At 38.4% G+C, this 16,774-nt stretch overlaps 1 protein-coding gene across 5 annotated transcripts in view; it reads right to left on the reverse strand.

The window, feature by feature from the left end:
- The window catches only part of MYPN (myopalladin), an 85,419-nt gene that overhangs the window by 59,624 nt on the left and 9,021 nt on the right, over positions 1–16,774 (reverse strand). For 3 of the 5 annotated variants that reach the window (XM_087932085.1, XM_087932084.1, XM_026714543.2), the window contains exon 1: positions 5,266–5,511. The exons of 1 other annotated variant lie outside the window; for it this stretch is intronic. The gene's annotated coding sequence lies outside the window, so the exon portion shown is untranslated. Of the gene's footprint in view, positions 1–4,130; positions 4,261–5,265; positions 5,512–16,774 lie in introns of those variants that run through there. One more of the 5 variants, XM_087932083.1, reaches the window with a different exon arrangement.

Below are 16,774 nucleotides of genomic sequence, written 5' to 3' on the forward strand. Positions count from 1 at the left end.
ACAGGCTTTATGGAACAGGAGAAGTAATTCTACTAGTACAAAATTGCAATTTTAGTTGTAGTTTAAACAGACTTTATCAAAGTATTGCATACTAACAATTTAAATCCTTCCTATCTATATGCTTTCATTATTATTTATATTGATCAACTGAGTAAAATATATTGAATGATCTTTCTACAATTTTGAAAGCATTGTCAGGTGATACTCTAAAACTATCAGATACTTTTCCTCTTAGATTAAGAACAAAATAAGGTTTCCATATTTTTCAGAATACTGATGTAATTATGCAATGTCTCTTATTGCTCTTATTTTAAAAAGTATCCATATGCTATACAAGTTTGTAAATGTGTCTATCTCTAAAAAAAAGTTACGAAACTTACTGGCATTGCAATAAGATATTGCACAGCAATAAAAACATACAGCATAAGAAGGCACCTGTATTTTTCAGCCTGCACAATGAACATTATGGTTCTTCTGTTTAAAAATGGCTGCAAACAATTTAAGTATGAGATGCCAATATCCCTCAATGATTCATTATATGATAATTCAGTTCATGTGTGTCCTGCTTTGAGTTACAGTTGAGACAGTTCTCAACTGGGACAGGATCAGAGGTGAATAAGCACAGAAAGAAAAACAGAGACGTTGAAGCACAATTTCCCAGCAGAAAAGTATGTTGACCAGAGTCACTCTCGATAGTGATATGGGCAGCATGTAAATTTAATAAATAAATAAAATGAATGTTGGCATAACATTCACCATCTTATTGGCCAAGACCTATTCTACCTCCAACAGTGAGGCTGGTACATGGTGCCATCCTTTCAGTTTTAAGATGGAGCATGTTAGAAGAAGTCAGTGGATTCTTAAGTTTCATTTTATCTCCCTCACCTGCTGTCAAGAAAACACCTGTCATTCTAATGTAGGGTGGGTCCTTGGAATGGTGGGTTTAGACACCCGTCAACTTGTCTAACTAACAGGTCATAGGTATAGAAGTGCTGCTTCTGAATCCTGGCCCAATGGTCTTTTGGAAAACTTGGTGTTGACAAAAAGGTGAGCTGAAAGTTCAGCAGCGCAGGAGGATGAAGAGGAAAGCAGGAGGAAAAGTGGCACAGAGCTTTCTTCTGTTTCATCCGGAACCATCCTCCAAGCCTGTGATGTGCCCATGGGAGTGAGAGGAACTGAAGGGGAACGGGGCAAAATAGGAGAGAATATTGAGCCAATGAGCAAACTCCATCCTCAGCTAGTGCTACAAGGGAGCTGGCAAAGAATAGCTAAGGCTGGTGGCACCTGGAAGCCATTCTTGGAGCAGGCAAAATACTGCCTGTCCCAACAAAAGCCATGTGAAACTCCTTTGGGGCAGAAGGATTAGAAAGCCTCTACTATACTCATTGGCTGACAATTAAATTGACCACCTGCATAGCTGGGACTAGCACTTGCTCAAGAAAAGATTAGTCATGTTTTTTTTTAAATGAAAGTCCAGCACTTATTCAACGAAGCATCTACAACAGAGATCTCCAAACTTGGCAACTTTAAGACCCAGAGGAGTTGAAATCCACAAGTCTTAAAGTTGCCAAGTTTGGGGACCCCTGATCTAGAACCTATGTAAAGCTTGAGTAGCAGTTTGGATAAGACTGATCTTGCATAATGTGGACAAACAAATGCAGGTGTCTTGTCTCTTCTTCAGCTGAAGCAGAACAGCCCTGCTTACTGAGAAAATACTCTCTGTATCCTAAAGCAAAGCCAGACGGATCCCAGTTCTGACCTGTTCAGCAACTACACCATTAGTAAAGGATGCTATGACAGAAATTGTATCAGGAGGAGATAGAAAATATCACCATTGAAACAACTAAAGATGTTTTTAAAACACTTTGCTCTGGCATAGGAAAGAGATGGGGGGAAAGATGAGAGGATGTGCCCTAAGTTTTGGAAGGCAGAATAAGAGAGAAAGAATGAAGTTCTATGTCCAATTCTCCAAAGGCACAATGGCTAACCATAGGAATGGAACAGAATAGCATTCTGCACATGGTGAGTGTTGCTCTTTCCTCCAGCTGGCATGCATGTAAAGAGTTAAGTTTCAGACTTCACTGGTTTCTAGAACAAATTTGGACTGAACGTACCTACTTAACATTAAACATGAAGCTCTGTTAATGACTATGATACGATATGGATTTGTATATTGAAATATAGCTGACCTTGTCATTTAAAGCTGACCTTGTCATTTAAAACAAGTAAATTGGGTTCTGGATTTGCCATTAGAATAAAAAGATGCTGACATATATTAAAATCACAAGTGTGGGAAAAGTGACTTTGACGTGATAGATAGGCGAATGTTTTTATTTGCAAGAAATTAAAGAAAATGAGTTAATGGGCTGCTGAACGTAAAAGAATGTCCACAGGATTTAGTAATAAACTCAAGACGGTGGCTGCAATGGTACAATTGAACTACTGCCAGCTTTTAAAGTGTGCAGTGCTGTTATTTCTAACCATACCCTATGGATAGTCCTATGAAGATCTGTCCTGGAAACTAAGCTCAAATTATCCAGATCAAATAATGCTACCAAATCTAAAAAACTTGCAGCACCTGGGTTTGAAATCAGTTTCTCACTGACCTCGGATGTAGGCCAAAGGGTATTCCATTGCACTTGCATTTCTTAGAAGCTTCAGGAAGTTCTGCACAGTTGGATCTACTACATCCAGGGCTAGGCAGTTTCTGTCTCATATTTTGCATTATTAAATTGTCTGCTACATGCTGTTCTGTTGTAACCATGCACGTAGCAGCACATATCAGGTAGGATTAATGGTGGAACAGATCTAAAGCACAATTTACTCCAATGACTGGGTAGTGAAAAAGAGAATCTAGCAATATCAAGCAACATTTAATATAGTGGAAGTCTGGTGACCTTCCTGTCTATGTGTTGATAAAGACATTCTTAAATCAAAAAGAAGCCTTGGCTAGAAATTAGAAGATATGAAAAATGCTAGAGTAACTGAAAGAAATATTGTACTTCCCTTGATAGCCCAGCTGCAGTTTTGTATATATTCTAAGCATAGAAAATTCCTGTTTGAGGTTTTTTTACAATAAATGAAGTAATTTACTGATTTAATATAATTATTTGGGAATAGATGATTTCTAAAATTTCAGTTGTTCTCCCAACTGAAGCAAAAGGTGATTTCTGTTTGAACTAAATCATGGATTATGGGTATTAAATCATTAATCACTTTGATATGTTGAATAATTACTTAAGTACAGTGCTTTGTAATGTAATTACATCACAAATCTATAGTTTATAATATAGTAACTTTGGCTTAAATGTCTCAAAATATTGATAGCCTAGTTGGGGGGGAATTAAGAACATCATCTCTTCTGTTTGGATATTCACAAGTGGAAATAATAATAATAACAATATTAACAATACATTGGACACTTTGCCAGAAGTTTGGGTTTAAATGCAGCAAAAATGACTAGGAATGCCAAATTGACAAAGTTCTTAAAAATGAGCAAGTCAAGATTCTGTGAGACTTTCAAATTTCACACAGACAGACAGACATCTGGCCCATAACACACCTGACATCACTATTGTCGAAAAGAAAAACTCTGGTTCGTTGATATTTCAATACCAGGGGATGCACGAATTGAAGAGAAACAGCTAGAAAAAATAACCATTTATTGTGATTTGCAAATTGAAGTTGAGTGACTATGGAGAAAGAAATCAATGGTTGTACCAATATTAATAGGAGCCCTTGGAGCAAAACCCAAAGGGCTGCCTAGATATATGAAAATTTTGAACTTATTAGACCTGAATATCCTGACTTTGCAAAAAAACTTCCCACTGCCTATATGCTCAGATGCTATCTTAATAGCTCTTAGGTCTTTGGTTAGGACTTGAACTGTTAAGTTTTTACCAGTCCCAGCTGTGAATCAAATTGAAGATTAAATAAATAATTATCATCATCATCATCATCATCATCATCATCATCATCACCACCATAGTGACAAAAATACTTAAAGTGAAACACTACAATTTAAGCTGACTCATTGGTACTAATTTCCATGGCATTATTGATTTGAAGCCTAAGTATAATACTCTGGATAAAATAAGCTGTGAATAATATTTCAAAGGCATATTACTTACATAGATGCCTCAAAAAATTGCGATTCTCTAGTTATTCCAGCATCATCTTTCAAGAAGACATACCAAAATCTGGTTTCAGAAATGTGTCTTCAACAATTTAACAATCACAGTTTAGAACTTTTCAGATATGAACATTTTTGTTGAGGGTTACATTCATAATCTACACCATAACTGGCTGGGGAATTCTGAAAGTTGAAGTCCACAAGTCTTAAAGTTGCCAAGGTTGGACATTCCTAGTCTACACTCTAGTTTTCTTCAGTTTGCATAAGGCTTTTACATAATCTACATATTTGTTTCCTCAGCTTTGCTTTACAAATCTAGGATTGTAATTTTTTTTATTGATTTTTATCTAAAAATGAGAAGAACTTCACATAAAAGAATTTTTATGTTAAGTGTCCAATAAGAGATCTGGAAACCTAATCTAACAAAATTCCCAAATGATCTCTCAATTCATGACGCTGCTCTGCTCGCTGTTTAAAATTGCATGCCAAACATTTGCCACTGACAGTCAAAAACATTTTTTTTTCCAAAGAGAAAGAGAGAGGGGACGGTGAGGGTTGAGAGAGCAATGTTCTTCAAGCAAGACTATTCCTGCAGCTGTTGTGTACATTAATCCACAGAGCAGATCTCCAAACACTAAATATAGCTAGCCGTCTCATTTTACATGACACACTCTCTCTCCCCCCCTATTTCACTCTCATGTAAACTCACACACATTAGATTTTAAATAAGAAGTCATATTAATCAGGATTTAGTGGAAATAAGATAAATGATCTGTGAGGGTTCACAATTAGGGATGATGAAACAACAATTTCAACTATGTTAAAAACCACGGGCCAAGAAACGGAATTTTAACATCTGTGCCATTTTCTACAAATCAGCATTCTGCTCAAAATAACTAAACAAGCATACATGGGAACTTGAGGGGGAGAATTTGGAACAATTCCTTTCAACACATATGAAGAAACAAGCTTTTCATATTCTGAAGATTCTTGTTTCTGTTTTAATCTAATTTGACTCTGGTTAATATATCTACAATTATTTGCAATCTGACATATTATGGATCCCACCAACCCTCTGGGCACATATGCCATTTCATCAAAACACCATCCACTTTGAAAATCAAACAGGTTACCTTTTCTAATTGTTCCAGATGTTGAAATCCAACTCTGGCACTCTGGCACAGTGGCAATGATTCCTAAGTAAGAGATTAAAGTAACCAAAGTGATGGTGCTTCTTCAGGTTCTTTGGCACTGAAATAACTTCAAATAACTGACTCCATCAGTCAAAAAATAAAAGTTAACTTTATGTTTTGAGGGAAGATAGCTGTAAGAAGCTGGACAACCTGTCACGACTGAAGCAATAGCATTTGTCACTTTGCAGGTCCCAAGTTATTTTGAGACGTACAAACCATGTGCCTGTGAAACATTTCTCTTCATTGGACAGGGTAATATCGAGCAAAGGGATTTCACTGCTGTGGTGGTGGGGGATTTGAACATTTTCTCTCTCTTCCCCTCCCCACAACCTGGAATATTTTCCCTTGATGCTTCAGCATTTTTGGCAGGCTCATTCATGAGAAAATACAAACTGGGTTTGGTACAGTTTAATGCAGAGTCATGTCAAATCAAATGGTTTTATTTGAAAAGCAGACAATGCAGTAATAGGGTTTCAGCTCTTCTCCTTCTTCTCCTCCTCCTCCTTTCTAGTTTGCTCATATTATATGTGACACCTAACCTTACTATCCAGGGGTGGGATTCTACTAGTTCACACCTGTTTGCTAGAACCAATTGTTAACATTCCAAGCAGTTTGGAGAACCGGTTGTTAGAAGAAATTACTGGCCTAATCCTGTAAGGAAGGCAGGAAGGAAACAGAAACTGCCTCTCCGTTAACCCTTATTACATTCTTGGCAGGACTAGACTTCCTGTCTCAGAAACTTCTCTGGAGTTTTCTTCCCCTCCTTTGCTGGTACTTTGCTTGTGTGGAGTGACCGCTCAAAGTTACAGTGGCACTGAAAAAGTGACTTATGACCGTTTTTCACACTTACGACTGTTGCAGCATCCCCACAGTCATGAGAGGCCAGGCGAGGAGATGTGTGCCTCAATGTGAGTGATGTTGATTTGACCATGCCCAGCCAGTCACATGACCACCAAGCCATGCCCACCAACTAAGCCACACCCACAGAACTGGTTGTTAAAAAATTTGAATCCCACACCTGTTACTATCAGATTACTTTCTAAGAGTATCTTCAAAGCTCAGATTGTTTCAGTAAGCCTTCTCCAACTTAGCACTTCTCTTTAGCGCAACCACCATATTGGTTAGAATCCTGGCATTTTGGATGCTGAAACATCTGGAAGACAACCAGTGGAGTTTGAAGGAATTTAGGATTTTAAAGTTCATAACCCTAAATTACACAACATTGGGCTGCTCAGATTTTGAAATATTAAAAGTTCATCTACATAGACCAGTTAAAATACTAGTCCATCATCTGGCAGAAAACTCTACTGCCATAATATATACTGCCCTCATCAAAGATCCCAAACCTGCCGCCAGAATAACGTTGACCATAGATACTGCCCTTCTTTACAATATGTAGGGCTGGGATTTGTGGATTCCCTTAGCTTTGTCTTTCTCCCCTCCTACTGCTTATCACAAGCCATCAGGAAAACATCCACCAATCACTCTCCCTAACACGGAATGGAGGATTTGGTCTACCATGCAGTTAGGTATGAGTTCATATTGAAAAGGTTTAAAAAGCTGATAAAGCATTAACCTCCAAACACTAAAGCTGTGTCCATAATCAGCCCAAGCAACACCCAGCAAGCATGATGTGGGTTGCACTGAGTACATAAAGAACTGGAAGTAGTATATAAAGAACTGGCATTCTTTCTCCTGTTTCAGTGTACTGTTCCTATCCCTGCTGCCTTTGGCACTTTAGGTCCATTTAGTCTCTAAGCTGGAGAGCAACTCAGAAAGTGGCTGGTTTCTAGAGCTCTTGGTGGTGCAGTGATGAGAATGCAGTATTGCGGGCTAATTCAGCTCACTGCCAGGAGTTTGATCCTCACCAGCTCAAAGTTGACTCCACCGTTCATCCTTCTGAGGTTGGTAAAATGAGGACCCAGATTTTGGAACAATATGCTGACTGTAAAACAGCTTAGAGACAGGGGTGGGATTCTACCAGTTTGCACCTATTCACTAGAACCAATTGTTAACATTCTAAGCAGTTGGGAGAACTGGTTGTTAGAAGAAATTACTGGCCTAATCCTGTAAGGAAGGCAGGAAGGAAACATTCTGGTGTTGCTTACAGAAACTGCCTCTCCGTTAACCCTTATTACATTCTTGGCAGGACTAGACTTCCTGTCTCTGGAACTTCTCTGGAGTTTTTTCCTCCTCCTTTGCTGGTACTTTGCTTGGGTGGAGTGACCATTCAGAGTTACAATGGCACTGAAAAAAGTGACTTATGACCATTTTTCACACTTACGACTGTTGCAGCATCCCCACAGTCATGAGAGGCCAGGCCAGGAGATGTGTGCCTCGACGTGAGTGATATTGTGTTGGCCACACCCAGCCAATAACATGACCACCAAGCCATGTCCACCCAGTCACATGACCACCAAGCCACGCCCACCAACTAAGTCACGCCTACAGAACTGGTTGTTATAAATTTGAATCCCACCCCTGCTTAGAGAGTGCCATAAAGCACTATGAAGTGGTATATAAATGCTATTGCTATTGCTACAAGAGGGAGACCACCTTGATCTGAAAGGCCTGGACCCTCTCACTGGTCAAAGCAGACAGTACTAGGAAAAGATAAGTCAACACCAAACTAACATGGCCAGTAGATGCTGGCTGGTTCTATCCTCAGAATGGTTAGTGAATTGTGACAAATTGCATATGGGGCACAACTTGTCTCAAGAAGAGGAGGAAAAAACACCATTGGTTATATACAAGTAAGAAAAGCTTCTAAGTTTCTTTCTTGTGTACTCCAAAGGATGCACATCTTCAGAGGAAGGCTTGGTTGCTTATATATCCCTTGGAAATTCATCTGACAACCTGTTTCTCTTGTTCCATTTCCGAGACAGAAAAACAATACCTACTTTGCATGCTAAGTTATACCCCCTCATTACAGCCTTTGTTATTTTTCTTTCCTATTCAGGACATCTCAGCATGAGATTCAACATTGAGCAGTCATTTTTCCTTCTCATTCATCTGAATTTGCATGTTTGAACATGCTGACCTTAGAGGAAGATTCTGATTGTCCTATTAATCAATGGCCCTATAAACGCCGCGGACTGTTTAACACTTATCCTTTATGAGTGTACGTTTGATACTGAACCATTTACTTCAAAGGCTCAGAGGGTGATTTTGTTTATCCTGTGCAAGAAATGTAATAAAGCGACATCATTTAACATGATATGCACAACATTTCTTCTGGACCAATTTGGCCAGATCAAAACAATGTCACGAGGGGAAGACAAGTCAGGACATATGTTTGGGCTATGTCCTACCATTTGGGGGATTATGGATTTAACATAGCACTGCCTTGCCAGCCGTGTCCTGATGAATAGACAGAAGTACATCACCCTCAAACATGGCAGGAAGATAATTTTCTATTGATAAAATCCAAAAATACCTTTTCTCAAAAATCCACAACAGATCATTTTACTTGTTGCTTTTTAGAACATTGGAGTAAAAGATTTGTTAGAGAGGGATTGACATTGAATTCAAAGTTATTATGATGTGGAGAGCTAATTTGGTATGGTGGTTAAGGCATCAGATGGGAGATCATTTGAGCATGAAGCTAGCTGAGTGGTTGGCCAGTCACCCTCTCTCAGCCCTAGGATGGAGGCAGTGGCAAACCATTTCCACAAAAACCTTGCCAAGAAAACTGCAGGGACTAGTCCAGGTAGTCCCCAGGAGTCAAAAATTGACTCAAAGCAACACATATTCCATTTGCCATTTTCTAACCTTCTTTCTTGTTGGAACATTCCAACAAGATTGGACTGCCATTTGTCAGAAATGGTGTAGGGTCTCCTGTTTGGGCGGCGGGGTGGTGGTGTTGGACTGGATGACCTATAAGGTCCCTTCCAACTCTTGATTATCTGTTATAAATTTCATTCTGTTGTGTGGTCTGCTTATCATTTTGACTTTTGAAAAAACCCCTACCCTCCTGCAAATGACCCTGCCAAGCCTCTGTGTACAGTTTAGTTGGGAAAGCAAGGCTATGCTCTCATCTAATAGTGGTACTTCCTGATATTATAAGCCAAACACTTTCAACACCAAACACATTAGTTGCATGCTGGAACAAGAACCAGGATGATTCTGAATCAGGGAATTGCACAGCAAGTGTCCACAAATTTGTATCTTTATATAAATAAATATATTTTATATTTATAGCTGACAGGATAGTTAGGAACACAGGAACATCATGAGGTAAATCTAATAGCAAACAGTAGAAAAAAAGGGGAAAGGGGGAAACTCCCCCTTTATACCCACAGTAACCAATCATAGCGTAGATTGCCTCATGCATGAGCCAGCACTCACCAACTGTTCAACTACAACTGTGTGTTCTGTCCCATTGTACACTTTACTGTTCCGGCTTCTAAATTAAATAGATTAACATTTTAATTGTTAACATGCCCACTAATCAAACTTAGCCTGAAATCCAAAGCAATTTTCAGCAGCTAGGTATTTTTAGAGGATCTGGAACAGGGGTCTCCAACCCTGGCCACTTTAAGACATGTGGACTTCAACTCCCAGAATTCCTCAGCCAGCTGGCTGAGGAATTCTGGGAGTTGAAGTCCACATGTCTTAAAGTGGCCAGGGTTGGAGACCCCTGATCTGGATCATACAAATGTGCCTTAAGTCCATGCACATTTTTGTTTTGGGTAACATGCAGTGGTGGGTTGCTGCCAGTTCAGACCGCTTCTAACAAATCGGTAGTTTCAACCACCAGCTGCCCCTGCCCCCACCCGCCCTCTATCCTATCCTATATTTCCTTCTTTCTGGCTCAGCTGATTCACACGGCACAGATGATTTCCGCGCCTCAGCTGTTCTACTTACCGGGGCTTACGGAAATTAAGCAGTTGAGTTTCAAATTGCTGTATTTTGAACGCCGCACACGTGCACAAAGCACACCCTCACAGAACCGGTTGTGGAACCAGTCGCAGCCCACCACTGGTAACATGGTCTCTTTTAAGCTTGTTTCCCTTTATCAAAAATATTTATACCTATCCAGGACTTCTGGTTTGAAGGGCTTCGGCGACAGACAGGAATCCACGATCGTGCATGGTTTCTGTCTGGGCTCGCTGCTGGAGCGCCCCGAGCCGGCTGGTTTCGGGGCTAAGCCACCCCGTAGAGGTGGTGAAGAGGGGGCAGACCGTCAGCAGGGTAGAGGAGAGCTGCATCTCTCCTCCTCAGCTGGCCATTATTCCCTTTCCCGGAGGCGGTAGGCGTGGTGGTCAGAAATGGCCACCTCAAAGAAGAACTCAACTGGAAAAGAACGTGCAGGAGGAAGATAAGAAGTGAAAGTTTTGGCTGACTGGGTTAATTGAAAAAGCAACAACTAAGGTACCCTGGAATTCTAATTTTACAAAAAATAACATCGTTCCCAAAGAAGAGTTGGAAGCAGCAAAAGAAAGTGAAAAGGGAAAGGTTTGGCGCTTTTTTTCTTCTCTCTCCTTCCATATATTGACAACTAAGAGACCTAAATAAGAAATCGGAAAAATCCTCTTTGGCATCAATAGGCAATTAAGCTGAAAATATAACTAAATGCCAAAGGGACAATAAAGATTTCTGGACATTAAAACCTTTTTCTTCTATAAGCCAGAAGGGAGAAAAAAAGAATAAGGGCAGGATCTGGAAGAGGGAGGAGACTGCCTGGACTTTAAAAGAATCTAAAGTAAAATTTCAATAAGACTTCTAAAAGATACATTCTAACTGAAACTTTGTAACTAAATAGTAACCCCAGAAAGAGAAAGTGAAAAATAAAGAAAGAAAGAGCAAAAAGAAACAGTTTGTGTGTATTTGGATTACTTGGTAACTTTTGGATTTTTGATTATTATATTTGAATGACTAAAATCAATCGGGTGGTTATTTAAAAATTTATACAATGGCATTACTTCTGGATGAATTGAAAATGGAACTTAAAAAGTATAAAGAAGATGCACAAGAAGGGAAGGGTTCTTTTGGCTTCGTTTTTCAATTCTTAGAAATGGAGATCTGGAACTATGAGAAACAACACGAAACATCTGCAAAACAAGAAGACTGGGACAAAGAAGAAGCCATCTTTAATGAACAAGCAATTTTATGTGGGGAAGAAAAAGGAAAGGGGGGAAAGACAATGGAGAATTTAAGACTTAAAAAAACAACCAAAGAAAAGAAAAATAATTCGAAAAATAAGTATAATACTGGGAAGCAACAGAAAATGGGAATACAGAAGAGGGAAATAGAGGTAGGGAGACAAAGGGGTAAAAAGGGGAGAGAGAAGAAGAGAGGGAAGAAGGAAAGGAAAAGAAGTTACAAAGGTCCGGAGCAAGATATAAAGAAATAGGACTTATTTAGAGATAATGGGTGAAAATCTAACTGAAAAGGGATTCTGTAAAGGTACATAAGATTGTATTGTTATATTTGTAATAGAAATAACTTTAGAAAATTGGAAACAACATATGATTAAAATGAGGGATAAAATAGTTAGTGTAATTTAGTGAAATGTTTGTGAATAAAATAAATGAAATAAAGAAAACTGAATTAGGAAGGAATGGGAACATTTTAATTAGTCAACGTTTTATAAAATATAAGTGAAGGGGGGAATTAACTATGGAAAGTTTATAATTGTTCCCATAGAAGTATGATATTTAATTGAAAAGTAATGTGAAAAATGTTAAGACTTTAATGAATATTAATATTAATGATAGAATTGAATTGGAATGGAATGTTGTTTTAATTATATACATTTATAATTTTTTCTTTTTTTTTTCTTTTTTCAAGAATACTGTGTGTAGTTTAAGAATGTACCAAGCAGAATCTGAATGGAAGTTATGTATTATATTGAGTGTTATAATTGTAGGGGAAAGATATAAAGGCGTCATACTCCAATCAGTAACTACAGGAGAAAGTTTGTTTAATGAGAAAACATAATAGATAATTGAAACAGGACAGACAAAAAATATAAATATAATGATCTGAATTGAGATCAAATAAATAAAATTAAATTGAGAAAATTAAAAGAGGGGAGAAGCTATGTAGAAAATGTAAAATAGTAATAAGATATGGAAATAGAATATAAAAATGAGCATGAACCTGAATTTGCATCTGTACGAAGAAATGTAACCCGGGATTATGCTGCTTTCAAAAAAGATCTTTTATTTGTATTTCTTTTCTTTTTGTGAAAACTCAAATAAAATTTACCAAAAAATTATATTTATACCTATCCTTATATCAAAGGCTGAGGTTCTAGGTTGCTAAAACAAAGCTGATGAATATTTTGAGCTGTATGCAAATACAGATCTGTCTTTGGGCTCCTGAGAAATGTAACTGACACCTCCTTATCTAATGAAGCAGGCACATGTTATGTGAAAACTGATGGCATAATAAAATTACGATGCTGTAAATGCATTGTTACTTTATGTAACTGGCTAACACAATAACTTATGATCTGCATTTCTCTGAAAAGGAAAAAGTGAGCTTCATGCTTACACTCTTCTTAGGATTTCTATTTTATTAATTATACCATTTGACTCATAGGCCATTCCTGGAACTAGGTGGAACATTATTTCCAGTCATGATAAATGAAGTCACTTCTATTTTCAACATCTTTAGATGGTACCTGTGAATTTTATTTGGTGTCTCCGTATGCATGAATAAGAATTTGGGACACTACTCAGTCAAATGAGCCAAATGGTCTCTAAAAGTAAAAATCTGGATTCCCATATTTTGGAGCAAAAGCTCTTGCATATTTATCAAGAATGTAGAAAACTCCTCACTAAATACTTTAGGTTCCCCGAATGTCCCATTTTTCTCCCAGAAACATTCTGATTCATTTCTCTGGCAACATGTCATGCTCTAGAACAGTGGTCGCCAACCAGTGGGCTGGGGGCCACTGGTGGTCCATGAAAATTTTTTGGTGGTCTGCAGATAAATGTCATCCCCAAAGCAATTAATCCAGGGTGCAGGGGAACACAAGGCTGCGCTGCCCACGTGGCCCATGAGAACACAAGGCTTGCGTCGCTTGCATTGTGAACAACACAAGGTAGTGAGGGGAGGGGGGAAAGGGCAGAGGGGGGGAACTTGCCCCACTCGCCCCATGTGCCTCGCCTGGCACTGGGCTGCTTCTTTCTTCTTTTGCTTTTGGCTGCACACAAGGAAAGCAGCAAACGTTTCTTTCTCTCCCCCAAACTCTGCCAGAAATGAGTCTTTGGGACCCTGCAAGGCATCCTGCTCCAAGAGGCTGAATTGGCAAAGACTCATTTCTGGCAGAATATGGGGCAGAGAAAGAAAGACTTTTCTGCTTCTGCTACTTTCCTTGCATGAAGCCAAAAGTCAGTCGGTCTGTCTCAGTCTCTCTCTCTCCCGAGAACGGAGCTGGAGACGGTATCCTGCAATCTCAAATAAAGAATGATCAATCGGTAAGAAAACGGGGTAGGGAATTTTCCTACAGACTTTTGGGGGGATTTTCCCAGGGTCTCTGGTCCACGGGATTTAAAATTATGAGTTTGGTGGTCCCTGAGGTCCTAAAGGTTGGTGACCCCTGCTCTAGAATAGATCAGTGTTTCTCAACCTTAGTCACTTTGAGATATGTGGAGTTCAACTCCCAGAATTTCCCAGCCAGCAGGATGTTAGCTGTATGATAAGAAGAGAGAATGGGGAAAAAAGGAATAGCCACTCAGATAGTTGTGTTATTATACAGTACATTATTTATATTTCTTTGCTGTTGCTTTGAATAAAATCCTTCTGGCTTTCTGAGATTGATAACTTTTGGATGAAGAAGCTAGTAGTTGTGTAATTATTTACTGCTATTTTCTTTGAAATTAAAATGTAATGGCTCTTTTGTTAGTCTAACACATTTGAAAAATATTCTGATTGCTTGTTATGCTCCCTCTATTGTTCCCAATCATGTATTGCAACTTGAAAAAAAAATCCTATTATAATTATCTTACTACAGAAAATAACTTCAGACTAATTCTTTTCACTTTTCAGATATTCAGTTTGATTAATAGAAGAATGATTACAAAGATAAATTTTACCTCCAATTTATAAACTCATCGTCTCAATAGGACAAAGAAACTTACAAAATGACAACCCATTTTTGGAATATATATTTCATCTACCTATATGTTAGTAAATCATCGTCTGGCCTTGTAGACAACTGAACTCCTGGTAATTACTTGTCTGATGCTTTAAACGTTACCTTTCTGCTGGTCTATTCAAAACTTTTTAATGATGAAACCATTGAAACAATTTTAGGCATACTTGTAAATATCAGAAATATTATTACCCTTTCACATCTTAATAGAAAAAAATATGAAATCTTATCAATAAGCAATGAACAATAGACATTTAGAATCCCAAACAGATCTCCGGAGTCTAATTTTTTTTTAGTTCCATAATGCAAAGCTTATAGAAAAAGCATTGCTATTTTGCTTTTCATGATTTTAAATTTAGTTTCCCCGTCTCAGTGTAGAGCTTTCTCAGTTAGGTATTGTATATGACAGCAAAGTTTAAAAGATGGTATGTATGGCTAGATAACATGCTAATATACATCTATGTTTAAGATATAACAGGATCAATTTATCAATTGTTGAAGAAACTTGAGCATCATTCTTGATTAATGTTATAAAATTGATAGTAGTACCAATAACGGAGAATATTTGTAGCTCAGGATTGAAATGAAGGGGTCCTTGGTGCTTTGTTGTCTCCTTGCAGATGTTTTATTAGGTAAATTAGGTAACATCTTCAGAGCTAGTTAATATCACTACATTGCCCTCATTGATAGCAGTATGAAGTTAGGAGAGATTAGATTATAAAATTTAGCTTTCTCCTCTACCTATCACAAATCTCATATAAATCTTTCTTCAACGTGCTTCTAGATACAATACTCAGATTGCCATGCTGGGACATTAGCAATAGTCACCATCATGACTTTTTTGGCCCCACTCCTTATTGATGTGCCTATATGGTGTAGTTTTTTTTCTGTCTACTTCCTTAGCAGACTTTTGGGAGGGTTAAGAAAAAAGGTAGAACAAGGAATAGAAAAATGTAACTTAGAAATGATATTTGTATAGTATATAACCTAATTCTAACCACCCATAGTATTATATATACTGGTTTTTTCCCATTTAAATAACTTCGACCATCTTAAGTGTTGCTTCCAGAAATCTTGCTAAGAATTTCTTAAACTCATCGATTCAAAGTTCTATGACCTCAGCAGTTCAACTTTCTCCACTCATCCATCTGGAATTCTCATATCCTTCTGCCAAGTTAGTGAATCATTTCTTTGCTCTGAGCTTACATTGCAGTCATTTATAAGCAAAGTGACCTCTATGAAGAAGTATGCTATAGAAATATTTAATCGGTTTACTAAAGAAAAGCTCCTGGGCTAGTTGGTGGTTGCAGGTTGCTCTTTGAGGAGTTGCCCAGATCAACTAATAAGGAGTCAAACCAGGTTTCATATATGTCCTGGGACATGTTGCTTCTCATCTGTATCCAATTCATAGACTTGAATTGAGACATATACCTCAAGTTATCCATAGTACCAGAAGCCAGGAAAGAAGACAATGGATACTCGGATAGAGATAAATACTGTATTTATCCATTCTCTCTTTTTTTCCTTTAGATTCACTTGTGAAGAATAGGCTAAAATCTAGTGCTGGCCCAGGTCACTTAGCACCATAGCCTGCTAAAAACTTGAATCCAAGGTGATCCCTCCTGATCTAGCGATCTGTAACTCATCCGCACAATCTTGAGTCTCAGGGCCACTGAAAACCTTACCCTCCAGAAGTCACAACTAAATTGTAACTTCTAATGTGATATAAGAATACAATTGTTGAATACAAGCACAACATTTCCTTTTGTTCTGTTCAGTCCCCCCCCCTTTGTCCTGCCCTTCTCTACTTTTTAAATAATGTCCCCTGGCATATTACCCCAAAGCCAAGCATAGTTGTCATACTGGAAAATGTTACATTCTCCTGCTTTATTGGGTCTCTTGCCAAGAGTGTGAGCAGTATCTTTCCTATTGTTGATGAGGAAAAGCAGTGAGGTCTCCCCTGACTCCTGGAGACATCATGGAGTTGAGTTGACCATGAGGTTTTCTTGACAGTCAAATAGAAGAGGATTGCTGTTGACAAGAGTAAGATAGGTGGTGTCAGCCTCCAAGAATCCTTCTTCTGCTTGTCTTTCTGGCTGCCATAGAAATGTGGGAGGGGAGGAGGAGGGAAGATTAATTGGGCTTCATGGGGAAAGAGTGCTGGAGTTTGGAGATGGTGAAATGTAAAAGTTGGCATGTTGTCTTGACTATCCTTACTTGCTTACTGTGCAGATGTAGCCTCTTATCTATTCAGGCCAAGGTCAACCACTCTGGCGTGCCAGATGTCTGAAACACCACCTGAAGATGCCCCACATGACATTATACAAATCTAAGATTGGATGG

This window comes from Pseudonaja textilis, chromosome 4 (assembly GCF_049901715.1).
Source record: "Pseudonaja textilis isolate UNSWEBS1 chromosome 4, rPseTex1.2, whole genome shotgun sequence".
Lineage (NCBI taxonomy): Eukaryota > Metazoa > Chordata > Lepidosauria > Squamata > Elapidae > Pseudonaja > Pseudonaja textilis.